The sequence below is a fragment of the Cricetulus griseus genome, chromosome 2 (assembly GCF_003668045.3).
Source record: "Cricetulus griseus strain 17A/GY chromosome 2, alternate assembly CriGri-PICRH-1.0, whole genome shotgun sequence".
Classification (NCBI taxonomy): Eukaryota; Metazoa; Chordata; class Mammalia; order Rodentia; family Cricetidae; genus Cricetulus; species Cricetulus griseus.
Window position 1 is genome coordinate 194004545 of NC_048595.1, and position 21266 is coordinate 194025810.

The window sequence follows — 21266 nt, forward strand, 5'->3', positions numbered from 1 at the left end:
GCTACAATTGTACAAGAGGTGTGAAAGCAGACTCAAGTTGCATGGCATTCACAAGGTCACCTATGGCTTGCATAAGGTCATCCATTCTGTAAGTGGCATAGCCAGCCTTTAACTTTGTTCTCTTATTGCAAGATGTTACTACTGAGTGGGAAGAGAAGGAGGAAGAGTAGGTGGAGAAGAAATGAAGAGTAGGGAGTTGGGGAGGGTGGCTGTTGGAGCAGCCAGCCGTAAGTTGCTTTTACTAGGTACTTAGTCACAGAAATGAGAAAAAATTAGTACTGTGTATACCACATTTGTTTATCTATTCACCTGTTGATGGAATAAGGCTGGATATTGTAAATAAAACTATAATCAGCATGAGTTTCCAGGTATTAACTCAGTACCCCCTTGTCCATGATCCCTTCTGAGCTGCCTAACCTCATTACTCTTTTGCTGCATGTCTCACCAACTATTTTCCATTTCTGTGGCACTAACACAGGACAAACTTGTTGGCCTACTCTCCGTATATCAGCATACAGGAAAACTAAGCTCTGGGAGCAGAACAAGATAGCAGTTGGGCTTATTTGCCTCACACTGAGGGCTTGTGAACTTTGCATGAGAGAATACAAAACTCCAACACCTGTTGAGACAAGATGACCTTCATTCTAGATCATGTCCTGTTTCTGAAACACACGATAAGCAAGTAGTACAGGCTTGGGCAGTTAATCAAAGTCTGTGGACTCTTGTCAAGCCAAATGTAGGCCACCCCACCCTTCCACTGACAGAGGAAGTCCAGCTTTCACTGGAGGAAAACTGCTTCCGAGCTGACAGGAAGAAGAGCACCAGAAATCTTTGCCTTTTGCAGGCACCCATGCATGGCTTCCCTCTTACACCTAGCTAGGGAGGAGTCCTCAGTATTGGTTTTTAAACAGCTCAGACACAGATCTAGCCTCTGACCTGAGAGGGTGTTTCCACACCCTCTCACAGATTCAGAAGCCAAAGATCAGAGACTTACTTAATGTGAGACAAGTCATGAAGTGCTCACTCGGAGTCCCTGCCCTCCTAGTAAGCCCAGTGCTTTATCTTAGTCATTTGATTCAGTACAGATGAAGTGCTATCCTTGCTTGCAAAAGTTCTTCTTTCCTCACTAGCTGATAGAGTCTCAAGTGTATCAATGGTCATAGAGAAGTGGTCCCACATATCCACAAATTACTGTGACAAACGGGAGGAGGAAGGCAAAAAGGTAGAGAAAAGGCCAAAGAAAGTGGGAAGATGGAGAGATAGAGACAGACAGGCAGAGACAGCAAGAGACAGAGAGCAGGGGATCAAGGGAGGGCTTTATCAATACTCTATTAATAAGTGACAGAAATGTTGGATTGCGTTATTTAAAACTATGTTTTATTTGATAGTTCCTGGGGTCTTTAATATGATTAAAAGATACTGTGATTCCCTAGGAGAGAATTAAATTCCCAAGCTTTTGAAACATAGTGGTTTTTCTGGTCCCGTCTGTGAAGAAGCTCATAAAGTCAATGTTCTAGGAAGGCTAATGTAGTCTACTAAGGCTAGTGGTCACAGAGCTGAAGTAACTTGGTTGAGTTTCCTCAACACACTTTTTAAATGATGCCTTCCATCCACATGTCTTCCCCTTTGAGATCAATACGATGTCTACTACACTATCCCATAAAACTTTAGTCCAGGAGTCTGAAATCCAGCCTTAGCTTCAAGATGTCAGGAGCCTTGGCAGCCCTCTTAACTCTTGAACTCATTGCATAGTGGCTGGCACAGTCAATGTCTCTACAAATTTAAAAGAAAAACTTTGGTTGAAATTTAACACAGTTGACTTGGTGAAGAATGACTCAGGAGTCTGTCAGAGTTTGGAACCAGTAGAGGTGCAGAAAGCTGCATTCTGCAGCCTGGGTGGGTGGCAGACTTCCAGAGAAAGAAGACAAAGAGAGCTGAGACATTAGATTGGATACAGGTGGTTTTCTGCCTTATTCATGTATAATCCAGGGAGAGTCTCTAATTAGAAATTAGTTGGTAGTTTCTGGTTGTTTAGGATTCTGTTTTGCTTTTTTGTTCACATGGAGTTGGGTTTTGCTTTCCTTGTGTGGGAGCACTGGTCACAGAAACAACTATAGGCTAAGGTCTTCGTATTTGTTTTAACTGTGTTTGGTTAGTGAGTAATTGCTGCATGACAACACAGAAACACACAGTCATCTTGACTCTTTGGAGTAACCTTAATATTACTGTAGTTTTCAGATAGAAATTTGAGATTTAGAGGGAAGCTGTAACTTTATATACTTATATACAGCCGATAATTACAAACACTCAAAAAACAAACAAATCAATCTTATCCCCATGGTCGTGTTGCATCTATTACTGAAAAAAAGGAGAAGAAAAAGAAGATGAGGAGGAGGAAGAGGAAGAAGAAGAAGAAGGATGAGGAGTGTAGGGAGTGCACTTTTTATTGTGTGCCAGTGTATTTTACCTACAACTGGATCATATTCCTGTTTAGAAAAGGAAATACAACCTTTCATTTGGAATCTTTTCCAGGCTTTCTAGCTATCACAAAACTTCCCTTACTTTTTAAAATTCTCCCCACTCCCTATTTCCAGAATTCTGGGTATCATTTTTATAGTGTAGATTCCAACAGGATAGGTTCAGTGATGTCTGAAATGGCATGTCTTACAGTTACCAGAAATTGCCTTTTCCTGTCTACACATTCTCTTCATACAGTCTGTACTCCAAGTCATACTTAGGCAGGTAAATCATAAATGTGTAACCTGATATTAAAAGTTGTCTCTCTTTTGCCATTTATCAATATTCATGCCACCACACTAAGCTATACCTAGCCAGAATTCCATAGAATCCTCCTACATGCAAGACACCATGGAGGGATATAGCAGCACATGATAAAAGAACAAGGAACAAATTGAGGGAAAGTAACCCATGACACTTTTCACATGCAAATCACTTAAACTGCACAAATACTATAGGAAAAGAGGAAGAACGGAAACCCATTGACAAAGCCAGCTAAGTCAGCTTCAGTGAACAAAGAACAGACTAGATATGGTGGTAGATGGCTCTGGATTAGCAAACTGATGCTACCTGATGGACTTTGGTCCTCTAGAACAAATACAAAGTTGGTGTGTATTTCTTCTTTGACCTAGAGTGGAGCCAATTTTTAAAACGTGGGGATAGGGAGTGTACTTTTTATTGTGTGCCAATGTATTTTACCTACAACCAGACTACATTTTTATTTGGGAAAGAAAATACAACTTTTCATTTGGGACCTTTTCCCAGTCTTCCGAAGCATCATCACAAAACCCCCTTAATCCCTTAAATTCTCCTCTGTCTACTCCTCCAGAGAATTAACTCTCAAGTGTCTCCTACAGTTGATCTTAGCATTTTTTCCCATATGTGTTGGTCACTATCTATTCTTGATATTCAGGGATTAGAAAAATTGTTATCCATTCAAACTTTTGTCTCCCAAAAGCTATAGTCATCCCATCTTTTGGGGCCCAGTTTGAGCACCATTCTTCTAGTTCCATTTGCCAAAAGAAAAATACCCAAATGTTTAAGAACCCTATCCTCAACTCAAATGATCAACTGAAATTTGCCCTAATTCCTCTTATCTTCCTCCCCTGCTTCTTATTCCTGATAAAGTCTTTGTCATAGTCTTGACAACCAAGTCTGATAAAGCCAGGCCTGACAAACTCAAGTGCACATACCACTGTTATCTGTATCCTCTATGGATTCTACACTATGAAGCCTATTGCTTAATTGACTTTCCCCCTTTGTTTGAGATAATAACAAAATTTTAATTATTTCACTGCTTTTCATTGATTTTTCCCCTAGTTCAGTGTTTCTACTGCATAATATCCCAAAAAGTAATCCAATAATATTACACTTAAGGCATGTTGCACGTCTCTGAACAGGTATGGAAGGGAAAGGAACTGTGGTTATGTGTGAACATGGAGGAAGGGAAGGCCAAGGTCTCATCTCACCTCTTTGGACTCCCAGCTATTATCCTTCTTTTCTCCCACACTGTTCTTTTGTTGGTGAATAGTATATTTGTCTTCCTTTTCTCAGAATTTTGATCACTATAAAGAGAACAAGGCTCCTCAGTATGACTGAAGTGAACTAGCTGCATCAATGTGGAGCCACAGTGACAGTGTCATTTCTGAGTCTGAAGCCCTGACAAGGAAATACTTAAATGCTAACTATTTCAGTCTTAGTGGAAACAAAGCTGAGATCTTTGCTTATCGGGTTCTGCAGACACTTAAAACAGTAACACATTACCCTATAAGTTCCAAAGGTTTTCAGTCCTAAAACTTAGTGAGAAAGTATCCTAACTGCCAGAACAGAGCATAGGGGCCTTGGTAAGCAACAGAGTGAGTATTAGCTCTAGAGACAGTCTTTCTCATGAAAACAACAAGTTTCTTTCTTATTAATGACTGTATAACACTCCATTGTATATTCCCACCACCATCTCTTTGATATTCTTCTGTTGATGGACATCTATGCTGATTCAACAGCTTGACTCAGTGATTGTGAGTGGTGCCACAATAAACATGCATATGCAGACAAGTCTATGCCTATTTGCTGTCTATTCAGGAATGTGCTCAGGAGTAGTGCTATGAAATGTGGTTGTTTTAAGTTTGACTAACAGCCATACTGATTTCTGTGTTGTCTGTACTTGTTTACAACTACACCAAACATACATGTGGATCCCTTCCCTCCATATCCTGACCAACACTTGTGGTCCTTCCATATTTTTAGTTATTTATATTTTATTTTAATGATAACCATTCTGACTGTGGTGAGGTAAATATAAATGTGGGTTTCGATTCACATTTCTCTGAAAGCTAAAACGTTGAGCATTTTTTTCATGCACTTATTGGCTATTTGTATGTTTTCATTCTTTCTTACATTGTCTGGTAAATTTGTCTGGAACTACTACCTGGAACATCTAGAGGGTTGATGTTTAATACTTTAGCTTACTAATATCTCCTGCATCATAATCTCCTGTCAGATGACCACCTGGAGATGTCTTCTGATTTGTAGGTTATCTCTTGGCTCTGTTGTTTCCTTTTCTATGCTGTAATAGGTCATTTTCATATCAATAGCTCTCTAATAATGACATGGAGACTTCTTATTAAGTTTGAAAGCTTGGCCTTAGCTTATGCTTGTTCCAACTAGCTCTTAAAACTTCACCCATTTATATTAATCTACAATCTGCCATGTGGATTGTTACCTCTCCTAAGTACTATAAGTCCAACTTTCTCTGTGTCTGACTAGTGACTCTCTTGTCTCATATTCTTTCCCAGAGTTCCTATATATGCCTGAAAGTCCCACCTAGCCTCTTCTGCCTAGTGATTGTCATTCATCTCTTTATTAAACCAACCATAAGGTGCCTTAGGCAGGTGACATAAAACAGGGGCACACTGTACAAAAATATTATCCCAACATAATGTGGTCTTTTCAGTTTGATAAAATCTTACTTGCCAACTATGACAAAAAAGATGAAAATGGAAATAAAGTTAATAAAACCAAGGTGAAGGATGACAGATTCCAACTAAATAAGGAAGAGGATGACAAAAGGACCACCACAGAGCCTGCTCAGAGCTGGGGAAAGAGAAGAGAATAGTTAAGGAATAAAAGAGAAATAGATGGTAGGGATAGTATAGAGAAAGAAATAACACAGTCAGTTAAAGCCAGACTTCCCAGTGATACTGGTTGTCAAACACTTCTGTGCAAAGGAACATGTAACATTTCATGGTAAATCTGTTCTGCATGTTTGTGATACTATGATTTTTACAATAAGTTTTATTAATCTGTTAAATTAATGATGATATTGCACACAGACAAAAAAGTTTCAGTGATTCCATTGTCAAATTCCATAGAAATGTATTCTGAATTTTTTTTCCTAATAGTGAATAGCAGAAAAGGGAGACTTGTTTTTAATGTTACCAGGTTGAAAAGATTGACAAAGGGATCTGTAACCCTTCCAAGTCCATTTCGAGGGACCTAATATGAGATTCAAGTTTAAGCAGAGGGTCAGAGTAATATACAGCCAAGTATTCCCAGTCACAGTACAATCTAGGCCCTTGTCAATTTCTCATTGCCTCTATAGTAAGATTGTTTGAATAAGTGTAAATCTCTTTCTGGGAAAACTTTCTCCTGTGCTGCCTCTGGCCGTCTCTTCTCTAAATGTGAGATCCTGGTAGGATTCCAATTTCTTGGGATATGGTGTTTTAATAATCAGCAAAATAAATGATGGGCATTGTGTCTCTTTGGGATATCTTCACCTAGAACAGGCTGGTTACAGTTCTCTGCCTTCTGTTCTACACCTCAGTCTTGAGGTGGAATAAGTCTATGTCAGAAACAATACTATGAGCAGAATGCAAGTAGGGACCAAAGTTAGAACACACTCAATTAGTGTCAAGTAGCCCTGCATGAGAACAATTTATGCATAACTTCTTGACTGGTTTAAGTAATTCCATCTCATTGGTTTGAGATAGGATATTACCATAAGGTATAGGCTGGAGTCAAAAACTTACATTGTCCTGCTTCAGATTCCCAAGTAGGTGTTAGGATGCAGGTCAGTACAACCACAGCCAACACTGAGTGTTTTTGTTTAGTTAGTGATGATGGCTACTTTTACATAGGTTTCCCATTATTCATTGCATTGAGAACATGTTTGAGTTATTTTTCACAGAATGGAATAGAAGTTGCTGTAGCGTGTGTGCAATGGCAGTAGTTCTTGTCTCAAGTGACAGCTCCATCATTTTCACTGCTGAACTGAAAATCTCCAGCTGGAAGGTACTGCTGTTGTTGGCTTATTTGGCAAGAGTTTTAAATGACTTTTAATCACTTTTTGCAGTTTATTTCATTTGTCTTGAAGAAAAGCAGTAAAATATTAACTATTGTATTTGCCCATGCAGTTCACAGGTTCTCATAGTGTTCCTATAGCAGTAGATATACTATGCACAAAGTTCCTGGAGAATCACACCTTGAAACACTGAATTTGTGTGTGTGTGTGTGTGTGTGTGTGTGTGTGTGTGTGTGTGTGTGTGTATGTGTGTGTATGTGTATGAAGTGTTGTTCTAAATAAAACTGTATAGCATTTAAAAAAACAACATAGTCCTGTTCTTTTAGTGTATAAAATTATCTTATTTCTTTGTATTATACATTAAATTTTTAGAAATAGAATCAATTTTCACAAACCAGAGTGTGTGTGTATGTGTGTGTGTGTGTGTGTGTGTGTGTGTGTGTGTGTGTGTGTGTTAGTGTATGCTATTTGTTTTGTTTTCTGAAATAAGATTCATACAGTGGTTTCATATCCTGAACTGCATTACGAATTGCTTCCCAATGTCCCATTCAATTCCCACACAGCCTGGGTGATGGCCAGATGGCTGATGGATGGGACCAGCTCCACCCTCAGAGCAGAGATTGGCCCTGCCAAGCTAAGCCTATTTACACTCCTTTTCTTGTATGCCATGCTGTATTTGTCAGGCACCTGTCAGCAAATGCCACTCCCTTAGCCATAGTAAAATCACACAGGAGTGGGCAGGCACATGAAAGGGCAAGTCTGGGAAAGAGCAGGAATTTTCTTTACCATGGTTGAGAGGAAGAAATGAGGTCTTTGTCTGAACTGTGCCTTTTGTGAACTTAATACTTACCCCAGGGGCTGGAGAGAAAGTGGTTAAACACACTTACTGTGCTTGCACAGAACCCAAATTCCATTCCCAGCACTTAGTGGAAGCTCGGAAACCATTTGTAGCTCCAGTTCTAGGGTATTAGATGCCCTCTTCTGGCCTCTCCAGGCTCCTGCTCACATGTGATGCACATAAACTCACGTGTATACTACTCAAGCACACATACACATAAACTAACTAGCTAAATAAGTATTTTCCCCAGCCGTTTTTCTGTAGTAGAAAGTCAGCCCAAGGATGAATGAAAACAGATATAAATGAATAAAGATAAAAAAGAACTTGGATGAAAGTCTTGAAAGAACTGTTCTATAGCCTTTTAAATAGTTTCAAGTCCTCTTGCTATTTAAACCAGATTCTGAACTGAGCCAGATGGAATTTTTCATTATGAAAAACATTTTACTTCATCTAACAACACAATGAAGTTTAAACTTTAAAAATCTAGTGTGTGGGTGTACTCTCTGATCACAAACAACCTTTATAATTTCTCTGTGTGTTTCACCACCCTCAGGACAGCACCACACAACTGAATTTTCTGAGGTGTGTTATGTGAGCAGCCGTGTTCTAATAAGCAAGCTACTAAGCCTGTCTGACTCCTGTACACAGAAGGATGATGAGCATGGATGAAGAACTGAATTTTTAAATTCATGTCAAATCATTTTAAAGTACATAGTCACATGTATCTGGTGGCCACAGCATTAGACAGTACAACTTTACCCTAGTGACATTTTCCTTGATTACAACCATTTCCTATAGGGAGAAATTCTGATTAGAGGTACCACTGACCAGGCCTGCTTGGGCCTGGTCACAGGTACCACTGACTGACCACATGTAACAAGGGCTTAAGAAGGAGGGGGGAGTGCACATGGCTCTCTTTTGCCTCGCTGAGCTGACTAGGAAGCATTTAAGGCTCTGTCCTGCTCAGGTGCAAACCTGATCACTGGCTCCCTTGTGTAAGTACTTTTCCCCAATAAACTACTGTTTATCAACCTATTTCTGACTCCAATTTGTAAACCTCAATAATTTCCCACCTTCTTTTTCAATCTAATTCTTTCCAATTCACCATAATCTTTGTTTGCTGAAACATCACATAAATGTAACTATCCTTCTAAGTCAAGTCCAAATACAAAAGTGTTAATGTTCTTATTGGTAATTTCCTGTCATCCATAAAATTTTATAAAAGTATAAATAATCAAGTTATTTTAAGAAAGTGTTTTAAAAAATGCATCCTTTCCAAATTCTAGGAAAAGGAAAGTCACAGTCAAATCCAACAATGCCTTCCACTGGCCCCTTTGTACCGAATCACATAATTTGTATTGGATTCAATTTTATGTACATAGACTGTTGCCTGCTTTTCCCCCCTCTATTTTCCTTCATGTCAATATCTATTACATTTCTATAATGTGCAAAAACGTCTGAAATCATTCAGCGGGAACACCAAGGAATTTTCTTGTCAAACAAATACAATTAGCTCCCCAAGAAGGTCTAAACTGGAATGTTTTATTTTATTTTAGAAGCATTCTTATTTACATATCCATCCCCCCAATTCTCTCTCTACCTCCCATCCTCCCATGTTCCCCACCAACCTCCCACCCTCCCCATGAGGTCCTCCACGGGGGACAATCAAAGTTGTCACATCATTGGGGGAGGGCCCAGGTCCGCCTTCCTATATCTAGACTGCAATATTATTCCTCCATAGTGAATGGGCTCTCAAAGTCCATTTGTGCTCTAGGGATAATCACTGGCTCCTAAGATCAACAGCTATGACCAGAAGATAGAGGGAAAACTCTTAAAACTAAAATAACCAAAGAATATTTTACCAGAAAATTGAAACCAAAGTTACCCTTCACAACATGATCTCAATGCAAAGCTTATGTTGTTGTTTTACAAGTATTGTCAAATCTGTGTATCTTAGCAAGTCTCAAGCAACAGACAGTAAATTTAAAGCTTAAAGAGCTTCAATAACCTCCCGAAGATCTTTTGGCTAATGTTTGGCTGAAGCAGCATCCAAACTTTATCCTTTCTGGCTTAAAAGTCTGTGCCATATATTCCCAATGAACTCCCCAGGGAACCATAGAGAGCCAAGAAAGAGGCTGTGGACAGATAATTGGGAGTTATAATTCCAACAGTCTGGCCTTCCAGTTGCCATGAGATCTGATAGCTTGAATAGGTTTTAAACATACAGAGATGCATTCAGTGAAATATTGTGGTGGTTTGAATAGGTATGGCCCCCATAGACTAATGTGTTTGAATGCTTGGCCCATAAAGAGTGACATTATTAGGCAGTATGGCCTTGGAGAAGATGAGGCCTTGCTGGAGGAAGTGTGTCATTGCAGGAGCAGGCTTTGAGGTCTCATAAGCTCAAGTCAGTCTCTCCTTGCTACCTGTAGTTCAAGATGCAGAACTCTCAGCTCCATGTCCAGCACAATGTCTACCTTCATGCTGCCATATTTCCTGCCAATGGGGATAATGGACTAAACCTCTGAACTGTAAGCCAACTGCAATTAAATGTTTTCTTTTGTAAGAGTGGCTATGATCATGGTGTATAGTCACAGAAATAAAAACCTGAACTAAGCCAGATATTTAGTGTGGAAACAGCAGAATTAGCAAGAAACAAACTTCCCCTGTTCCCTTCTGTATGTCAAGGCTAAAATTCATCCTATTCTGATCAACAGTAAGTCCTTCTCATCCCGTATACTTCATAAGGGAAAGTGGATGTCAGCAACTGTGTTTCACAGACTTGAAAACTAGTCTTTAAGGAAATGCTAATCCTGATGAAGTCTATCTCCTTGTTTCCCACAAACACTTCCCACTACTCTGATGACAGGAGGCTTATTGCACCATCACCTGACACTCTTGTGGGTGAGCAAAGATCTTGGACAATTTCAGAAAAAGGCAGGAGGATTAGGAGTTTATATTCTTTGCTGTATAGTGAGTTTTAGGCTAGGTTACATGAGATCCTCTTTAAAAAAAACAAAAAAACAACAAACAAAACAATACAACAGTGAAAGTATCAAAGTCAAAAGGCTATAAAAAGACATAGGTTTCACTCTACCTGCTCATCTGTATCATCACTACTCCAGTTCTTCCTCCCATTACTATTCTTCTCAGTACCGTTATGGTGACTGTGTGGTTGATACAATAAAAATCTCCAGAACAGTCCTGTTGCTTTCAGTCTTGGCTTACTGTCAGCTTCAGCTCAAGATAAATAATCTATTTAACAATATATAATTTATCAATATCTAACAATGTAATCTAAATAACAAATGCAGTCTGGCCACAACACTTCTCCATTTAAATCCCTTTTACTTTGTCTTAAACAGAAATCTCAACTATATAAACTAGCCCACAGAATTTCAGATGAGTGGAGTCCTGGATATTTTCCGGTGTGCACACTACATATGACACTATCCTGAATGCCTTGGGTCTGTTATCTACTTTCCTTTTCTGCCTGAAAATATTGGTCTCCCTCTATCTTCCCATTTACATTTCAGCACAGTTAACACCCCCCTTGGAATGTTCCCTGGACTTCCTTCACATGGCTTGTCGCAAGCTATTCAGCAATGATCTTGCTGAGATAGAATTCCCTGATCAGTTGTGTACATCCCTAGCATGTTCCATAACCACTGGAATTGTTCTTGGCTGGGCCATTGATGTATTTCTTAAATATACTGAGGCTTTAGGCACCTTATAGATTAGTATCTGGAAAGGAAGAAAGAAAGAGAGAGAGGGGGGTATGGGGAGGAAGGAAAGAAGGAAGGAAGGAAGGAAGGAAGGAAGGAAGGAAGGAAGGAAGGAAGGAAAGTTTAAAACACTGTCCAGGTGTGGTGGTTTGAAGGAAAATGACCTCCATAGGCTCATAGGGAGTGACACTAATAGGAAGGATGCCCTTCTTGTAGTAGATGTGGTTTTGTTGGAGGCGTTGTTTCACTGGGGGTGGTCATTGAGGTCTCAGAAGCTCAGGTCAGGCCCATATTTTCTCTCTCTTCTTGCTGTCTATGGATCCAGATGCAGAAATCTCAGCTTCTTGTCCAGCACTATGCCTGCCTCTGTGTCACCATGCTTTCTGCCATGATGATGATGGACTAAACCTCTGAACCTGAAAGTCAGACCCAGTCAAATGTTTTCCTTTATAAGAGTTGCCATGGTTCATAGTGCATCTTCACAGCAATAGAAACCCTAATTAAGACACCAGGCTTTACATTCCATGTTATAAATCTGTTATCTGACCTTCCTTTACTCGTTTTCAGCATCACACAGCAACGAGTGTAACTCCTACCTCTCTCTGCCTTTCAGCAGCAGTGAAGCTGATTTGTGTATTTAAAATGTCCACACCTCAGTTTATTTTGCCATCATTATTGTTAGATTTTTTTGTAGTTACAAAATGAGGATAATTATACCCAACCTGACCTATATTTCAGGATAGGGTAATTGTGAGGAATGTATGAGTTCCCCAAGGGAGTGGGCCTAAAGAATGGAAATTATTCTTACTAAATTATTTGAGCTATTCAATAAAGAGAGGCAGAAGAAACAGAACACCTCATGTACAGGATAATTGCTTGGGATTTGTTTTTGTTATGTTTTGTTTTTTTTAATTCGCTCCCAGGCTCTGGATTGCTGATGACAATGCATGTTCAGAGCTCAGTCATACACAAGGTTGCCCAGTCATCTATAACATACACATGCTTGTAATGTATGGTAATATGCCAAGACATAAAACCAGCCCAGACTCTGACATACACATCAGTTCTCAAAGATTGGGGCAAAATGAAGACAACCGAAGAAATCAATTCATTTGTCATTAGAGAATGCCAAGACCAGAATGAATGCCAGTCATCATTTTTTCTACCCTCCTCATGGGCAAACTGTAGAAATTTGGATCCAAGAACAGAAGAAGGATGAGTTCAAGTTCACACAGCAAGTTAATTGCATAATTGTCACCTAACATATACCACCAGTCCTTGATTATCCTAAGCACTCCTACCACACCACTATCCTCAAGGTTATTACAAATATCATTTTCTTTTCTTTTGTGATGGCATAATTCATAGGGAATAAAATGTTATGCATATTTTACACACAGTTTTAAATTATTAAGGTATTTTCCAAACACAACTAATTTTGTAGCCATGTTCACAGTCATGACACATGTCTCAAAGAAACCATTTCATGCTCACATATACTCCTTTATCCTCCTCGCCCCTACTAATAGTTCACCTGTTTCCCCGATCTACAATATTTTCCTTCCTTTGAGAAATTTGTGTCAATGAAATTCCCCATGAAAAATTTTGCATTTAGCCCCTGTCATTTACAATAAAGTTCTGCAGTCCATTCATATTGTCACATATATAAGTAGTTCATTCTTGAAGCTGCGTAAGTATCTACTTCATGGATTCTGTCTCAGCTCTATTATTCATGTACCACGTGGAGGATATTATGATTTATTTCAGCTTGGGATTATTAACAAGTTCACTATAACTATTTATGCATGTGTGCATCTGTATATAAAGTAATATTCAGAAAAAATATATATCCAGAAATAGGACACCAGAGAATATGTTCCTATTTTACACTCTACCAACTATATATATATATATATATTATATATATATATATAATTTCTATTTTTCTACTTCCTGTTTCTTTTTGTGTTTGATTGGTTTTAACTTTATCCAGCTTAATATACATGTGGAAAGAGACACTTTTAGTTTTAGCCTTATTCTTCTAGGACAAGGGGAGCAGGGTATCACTTCCTATATGTTTGTATATCTGTGTGTATACTTCAATGAGACGTTTTCTCACATCTTTTGTCCACAGTTGAAAACTGGGATATTTTCTAATTACTTCATTTTGATTCAATTTGCCAGTATTTTATTGAGAATTTTTGCATCAATGTTCATGAGGGATATTGGTCTGTAGTTCTCTTTCTTAGTTAGGTATCAAGGTTATTGTAGCCTTGTAAAAAGAGTTTGGCAATGTCCCTTCTACTTTGATTGTGTGGAACAATTTGAGGAGTATTGGTATTAGCTCTTCTTTGAATTCTGGTAGAATTCTGCAGTAAATCCCTCTGGCCCCAGGCGCTTTTTTGGTTGGGAGACTTTTGATGACTGCTTCTATTTCCTTAGAGGTTTTAGGTCTGTTTAAGTTGCTCATCTGTTATTGATTCAATTTTGGTAAGTGATATCTGTCCAGAAAATTGTCCATTTCCTTTAAATTTTCAAATTTTGTGGAGTACAGGTTTTCAAAGTATGAACTGAAGATTCTCTGGATTTCCTCAGTGTTCATTATGTCCCCCTTTCATTTCTGATTTTGTTATTTTGCATGATCTCTCTGCCTTTTGGTTAGTTTGGATAACAGTCTATCTTGTCTATCTTGTTGATTTTCTAGAAGAACCAACTCTTTGTTACATTGATTCTTTGAATTGTTTTCTTTGTTTCCACTTTATTGATTTCTGCCCTCAGTTTGATTATTTCCTGGCATCTGCTCCTCCAGGGTGAATTTGCTTCCATTTGTTCTAGAGATTTCAGCTGTGATGTCAATTCTCTGGTGTGACTATTATCTAGTTTCTTCATGTGAGCACTTAGAGCTATGAACTTTCCTCTTAGTACTGCTTTCAAAGTGTCCCATAAGTTTGGGTATGTTGTGTCTACATTTTCATTGAATTCTAGGAAGTTTTTAATTTCTTTCTTTATTTCTTCCTTGACCCAGGAATGGTGCAATTGCTTGTTGTTCAATTTCCATGAGTTGGTAGGTTTTCTGCAATTTGTTTTGTTTTTGATGTCTTACTTTAAAGCAAGGTGGCCTGATAAGACACAGGGTATTATTTCAATTTCTTTGTACCTGTTGAGGTTTGCTATGTTGTCGAGTATGTGGTCGATTTTTGAGAAGATTCCATGTGATGCTGAAAGGAAGGTATATTCTTTTGTGTTTGGATAAAAAGTTCTATAGATGTTTGTTAATCCCAATTGGGCCATAAATTTTGTTAGTTCCTTTGTCTCTTTGTTAATTTTCTGTCTGGGGGTCCTGTCCAGTGGTGAGAGTGGGATGTTGAAGTCTCCCACTATAACTGTGTGAGGTCTTATTTGTGATTTGAGTTTTAATAATGTTTCTTTTACGAATGTTGGTGCTTTTGTATTTGGAGCATAGATGTTTAGAACTGAGACTTCATTTGAAAATAATTTGTATAGCCTGAGTTTAAATTTTACAAAAAATATGAGTTTTTTTAGTGATGCCATATTTTCCTTTTCTAAACAGTGTCTATGAGTACCTGTGCTTATCTTGTATTCAGAGTTATAGTTAAGAAACTTTTGTCTAGCCTGTAATTGAAAGATTTTTTCCCTTGTAATTTAATTCCTGAAAATTTTAAGTTTTTATATTTAGGCACATGACCCAGTTTGAATTAATTTATACTCAGCACACAGTATAACCCCAAACTATTTTTCATTTTGCCTAAGAATACCCACATATTGAACATGTGCTAAAAGAGTCTTTACTCCATTGGGTTACCTGTCTACCTTCAATAAATTAGTTGACCACAAAAATGTTGACATACTCTTGAACCCTATTCTATTCCATAAATAAGCTTAGTCTTTCTTCATTCAAACATTCCATATTTTATTAAGAACACACATACACACACATGCATACAAACACACACACACACACACACACACACACACATATTCTGGTTGCACTTGTTTGTTACCTTTTGATTCAAATAGCAAGTTAGATGTGTTCCCAATGACCTGTCAACTCCACTACAAAATCATTTTACAGGTTTCTGTACAACATCCTCTTAGAAGTATGAGTTATGTTTAATTTATGGATAATTTGGGGGAGACTAATTTTTATATCACAAACACATTAAATTTATTTGCTTATTTCATCAGAATAATAGAAGTTTATGCATGTACAACATGTTTGTTTTCTTTGATGTTTATTTAAGTATATTGTGTTTGGTGTTAGTGAGATGAGTACAATTAAATCTCAATTTCTAAACAGCCAATACATATTAGCACAGTTGGTTTTCTTGTGTTAAATCTCCCTTTTGCCACTTGGTTTACTACATGTTCGCTCTGTGTTGCTCACACTTTTGTTGAGTCTTTCAGACTTTCTACAAAGTCTGTTTCTGTGAATAGAGTTGGTCTCAGTCCTTCCTAACTGTATGCATTTCTCCTTGCCTCACTGCTCTGGGAATGATTTCCAGCACAACACATTAAGGAGCAGTAGGAAAGGATATCTTCATCTCATTTGTACTCTTAGGGGAGAGGCTGTCATCATGACTAACATGCCAGCCAAGGGAGTTTCATAGATTTGCCTTACCATGTTGAGAAATTTCCTACCAATTCCTTGTTTACTAGAAGTACACACTCATACACCTAAACACATACACACACACATGCGCACACACACATAAACACAAAGAAACATACACACAATATGGCATGTTTTATCTATAGGTGCATATAATGAATATTAAACTGTCAAATGATTTTTTCACTATTGTATTAATTACAAAGACTTTTTTTTCTTTTTTAGTATGTCTAATTGACCTGTAATTTTCTTGTCATTTCTTTTTATTTTGGTATCAAGATAATGTTGGCCTAAAAAATGATCTGGCTAATAATAACACTGAAATATACTCAATATCATTGGCTACAGGGATACAAATCAAATTCAAACTCATATAGCACTTCATGTCAGTTAGAAAAGCCAGTACAAAGAAAAATATAGTGACTGGATTATACAGAGAGGAAACAATATGTCTCCTAAAATGCTTCTAAGAATGTAAAATTGTACACCTGTTTTGAAGAGTTTGAATGCCTTCATAAGGCAAAAGTGAGCCATGAGATGAGCAGGCAATTCTATTTCTATTGCCATTTTGCATTAATGCCCATCTCCTTGAAGCTTAATGTTCAAATAGTGTAAACAGCCAAAATGCCTGGAAGCCTGTGAATTGATAACTAAAGTTTAGTATATTCATGCAATGGACTACTATTCAGAAATAAAAGGGCATGGCATATAGAGACATAAAATAATACCCAAGAACCTTGATGACATAATAATAAGTGAAAGAAGCTAGACACAAAAGTGGAATATTGCATTATTTCTACATAAAAAAAAAACAGTAACAGGCCAGTCTGTTAGTATTGCTAGGGTGGGGAAGGCAAAAGCTCAGCAGGAGATGAGCCACAATTAGTAATATGTATGGGTTTCTTTTGTAATTGATGAAAATTTCTGAAACTGCTTGAATTAGGTCTATGAATATATTAAAATAAAGAAGTGAATAATTCAGAGGCATAGGTTTTGTGGTCTGTGAACTATAGCCTTAAAAAACTCTTAAAATTGGTTGGAAGTTGTTATATCCTCTTACATATTATGAATGAGTTGTAGATATGTTATTATTTGTTTGACAATGTTTAAACATGTTATCGCTGAAGGTCCTCCTGCCAACTAGGGAAGTAACTCACCATTGTGCTATATCCTCAGCCCTAAGGGTTTCATTCTTCTTGCTTTGTTTTTTTTTTTTTCCACTTATTTGAGACAGGGTCTCATTAAGCAGTGCAGGCTGATTTTGAACTTACCAGACAGGTTAATGTGGCCTCAAACTCATGAACCTTCAGCCTTGGCCTTTCAAGTGCTGCAATTACAGGCATGCACCACCATGCATGAAGTTTTCAAGTCTATCTTTAATTTCTTAATAGACACAGAACACTAAGATTATTTATTGCTTCTTCCTCTTCCTTCTTCATTTTCTTCCTCTTCTTTGTGAGTGGAGGTACATTCCTGTGTGCATGTGAGTGTGTAGGGATACACACATGGATGGAGATGTGTACATATGCATTCAGAGTCCAGAGACCAACTTCTAGCATCACTCATCAGGGGCTGTCCACCTTGTCTTTTGAAACAGTATATTATTGGATTAGAGCTCGCCAAAATCCTAGTCTGACTGGCTAGCAAGTTCCAGGCATCTTCCTCCCTTGTGCTGTAGTTTGTAAATTGTAGTTTGTACCTCCACACTCATCTTTTTAAGTGGCTTCTGATCATCAAAATCATTTCCTCACGCTGGATCCTCTGAGGTATCTTTTATTTTGCCAGACATAGTGGCACATAACTTTACTTTTTTCCTGCAGATTTTTTATTTGAATTACAAACAAGATTGTTTTACATGACAATCCCAGTTCCCTCTGCCTCCCCTCCTCCCCTACCACCCCCACAACTAAAACCCTACCTATCACATATCCTTTCTGCTCTCTGAGCTATCTTAACAGCCTATTCATTGCTTCTTCAGTCATCCTTACTCATTTTTGTTTCAAGAACTGTGTCTGTTTGACCTGAATTAAATTCTGCTATTAGTACCTTGTCTTCTCTCTCTCTCCCTCTCAGTCCCTTCTCTCCTACTCCCTAGTCCTTCCCTCACCCTTCCCCTCTCTCTTCCTCTCCCTCTCCTTCCCTGACTTCCTCCTTCACCTTAAAAACTGATCTTTCACTTTCAAGGAGATTTTGGAATCAGATTTTGATTCATTGGTTGTTCTCTTCTCAATTTAACTGATGTGTGTTCTTTCTCTCATAGATCTCTTATTTTAAATGACTAATTCTTAGTTATGTATATATGTACATCACTGTGCATGGGTAATGTGCAAGAGTGCAGGTGCCTTTAGAATCCAGAGGTGTCCAAACCCCTGGGCATGAGTCTCAAGTGGTTGTGAAGTTCTAGGAACTGAACTGGGTTCTCCCCATGAGCACTGCTGAGCCATCCCTCAAACTTCTATGTTCTTTTCCTTTATTACTTTACTTACTCTATTAATTTTAGCTTAATTTACGCTCTCCCCTCTAGTATCTTAAGACAGAAGTAACATCATTGATTTTCCACACTGTTATTGGAAGTGTTTAAACATGAATTCCCCTCGGTGCACTGGTTTTACTGCCAGCCACAAGTTTTCATTTGGAATGTTATGATTTCACTTTAAATGTCTTTCAGTTTTTTGACCCAGTCTTATGTAAAACTTTAAAATTTTATTTCCAAGCATTTTGAGACCTCCAATATAAGTGATAATTTGATCTCTAGTTTGTTTGATTCCACTGTAGGTGGAAAATATGTTTTTATTACTTCAGTTCTGATAAATTTGTTAATGTCCACTTCATGATCACCTTGATTAATGTTCCCTTTCTATATTTAAAATTCGTATATCACCATTTGAGATTTTTAAGATTTACACTTTTTATTTATTTTAATTCATTTTGTTCACTAGTTTTTCTTTGAAATAGGGTTTCTCTGTGTAGTTTTGGAGCCTGTCCTGGAACTTACTCTGCAGACCAGGCTGGCCACAAACTCACAGAGATCTGCCTACCCCTGACACCCCAGTGTTGGGATTTTTAACTAGTTGCGACAGACAAGGCAACACAATAGGAGGAAAAGAGTCCCAAGAACAAGCAAAGAATCAGAGATACACCTGTACCCACTGTTAGGGGTGCCACAAAAATGCCAAGCTAACAGCAGTAACATAATCTCAGAGGAGCTTGTACAGACTCCTACAGGCCCTGCGAGCCCATCTGAACTCTGCTTAGTTGATTTGGTGGGCCATGTTCTCCGTTATCCTCCATTCCCTCTGACTCCTAGTCTTTTCCTCTCCTGTTCTATGGGGTCCCCAGATCTTCTGAGCTACAAAGGAGCCACCTTTAAATGTGAAGACTTAATAAGGAAGGAAACTGTATGCTGAAATCATTATTAACATTAGCATGCATGTTGTTAGAAATTGTCTATATTATTAGTTACCAAGAGTTATGTGACTCTTACTGTGTCTGATTAGTGAATTAAACTTGATCATAGAAATGTATGGGTATTAAAACATTATGTATAGGTTTTGAAAAACACATTCATAGGGTTTGACAGCATTTGCAGTTTTGGATATCCACTGAGGGCAAGCAAATCAAGAAAAAAGAGGACTGCCCTAGCAACTCTTCTGCATTCTTCTTGATGTTGCTTTGTGAATCACTGGAAAACTTGTATTGTTATTGGCTGTCAGTTTTTGCCTCATAGGCTTTGTAAAACTGTTATTTGTATAAGCTAGTCATATAATGTTTTCTTAGTTAATTAACTACTTTGTAGTATTATAATGCCTCTCCATACCTTTGAATACTATTTGTTCTGAATATTATATGTTTTGGTATTGTTATAAACAACATGGATTTCTTTAACTAGACTTTGATGCTACATCTTTTTGTATTCTTTAAATATTTTAGCATTCATTTATTTATTAGAGGTGTGTGTGCAATGGACAGGCCATGTGAAGGTCTGAAGACATCATATGGGATTTATTCCATCATATGGGTACTGGGGATTGAACTTAGGTCATTATTCTTGATAGCAAGTTTTTTTTTTAATCCACTTAACCACCTTACTGACTTTCTTGTTTCTACTTAATGTAATTATTAATTTGTTTTCTTTTGCTGTCACATCCTTTTACATGTACATTAATATTGAAATTTTTATAATGGTAATTGAGCGCTCTGGTTTTTAATACTTAGGAAAAATAACTGTTTTCTGTAATTAATTTGGCAAAATAATATATATATATATTCTTACATATATGTCGAGAGAATGGAGAAAAAGACAGAAGGGAAGAGAGAAAGACAGAGCAACAGAGATAGATAGAGAGATGACACACTAGAGAGGAGACTAAGGGGGTAGCTCTCTGATATAATTAGTGTTTATTGTGCCTAAGGTCCTGAGTTCAGTTCCTAGACAGATAGCATGCATTTACATCTGTCTCTTTCATTCCATCTCATTTGTCCAATTGAGCTATGACATAGTTTATCATCTGGAATGTCACCTCCTCCCACAGCCATGTTTTAGCTTCTAGCAAAACAAAAGCCACTGAACACCTAACCACCTTACTTGTTTATGCATGATCCTTTAGCTCAAGCCTAGAATCTCATTCCAATGGGCATCTGAAACCAGCTCTAGACTTAATTGCTATTCACACATTTAACTGGCACCCATGAGACACTCAATGTATTTAATCAATGCACTTGACTTACCAGTCATTGCCGAGTATTCAAGGCAAAGAGTATTCAAGGATAAACAAGGCATGGCTCATTCTTAAGGTGCATGTAGCTTAATTGATATGGCAGATATAAAAGCAATAACTCATGATTCAATACAGTATATGTTATCATTAAGGTGTGTGCAGAGTGAGCTGACATAAGAAGTGATTGATTTGTCATGGATTAGATCAATGATGTGATCATAATTTCTTTAAGAAGGATGCAATATTTAAACAATGAGTTGGTGGGAGTTGGTTATTCTAAGCAGACTATAAAGAATGATAAGCATGTAAAGCCACCTGGAGGAGGAGCTCTGGTAAGATAATAGAGGGAGTGACATCGATGAAAGAGGCCAAAGGGTTATAAAACATGATCAGAAAATGTTGAAATGTTATAGTATTTATTAGAAACACAGTAAAATCTCAGTTATACCTATAAAATTTGTATGAAGCTGATACTCTGATAATCTTCATGCTGGAAATGAAGACATGAAATTGGAGAGCATAAGCTCCTTGCCAAATAAAA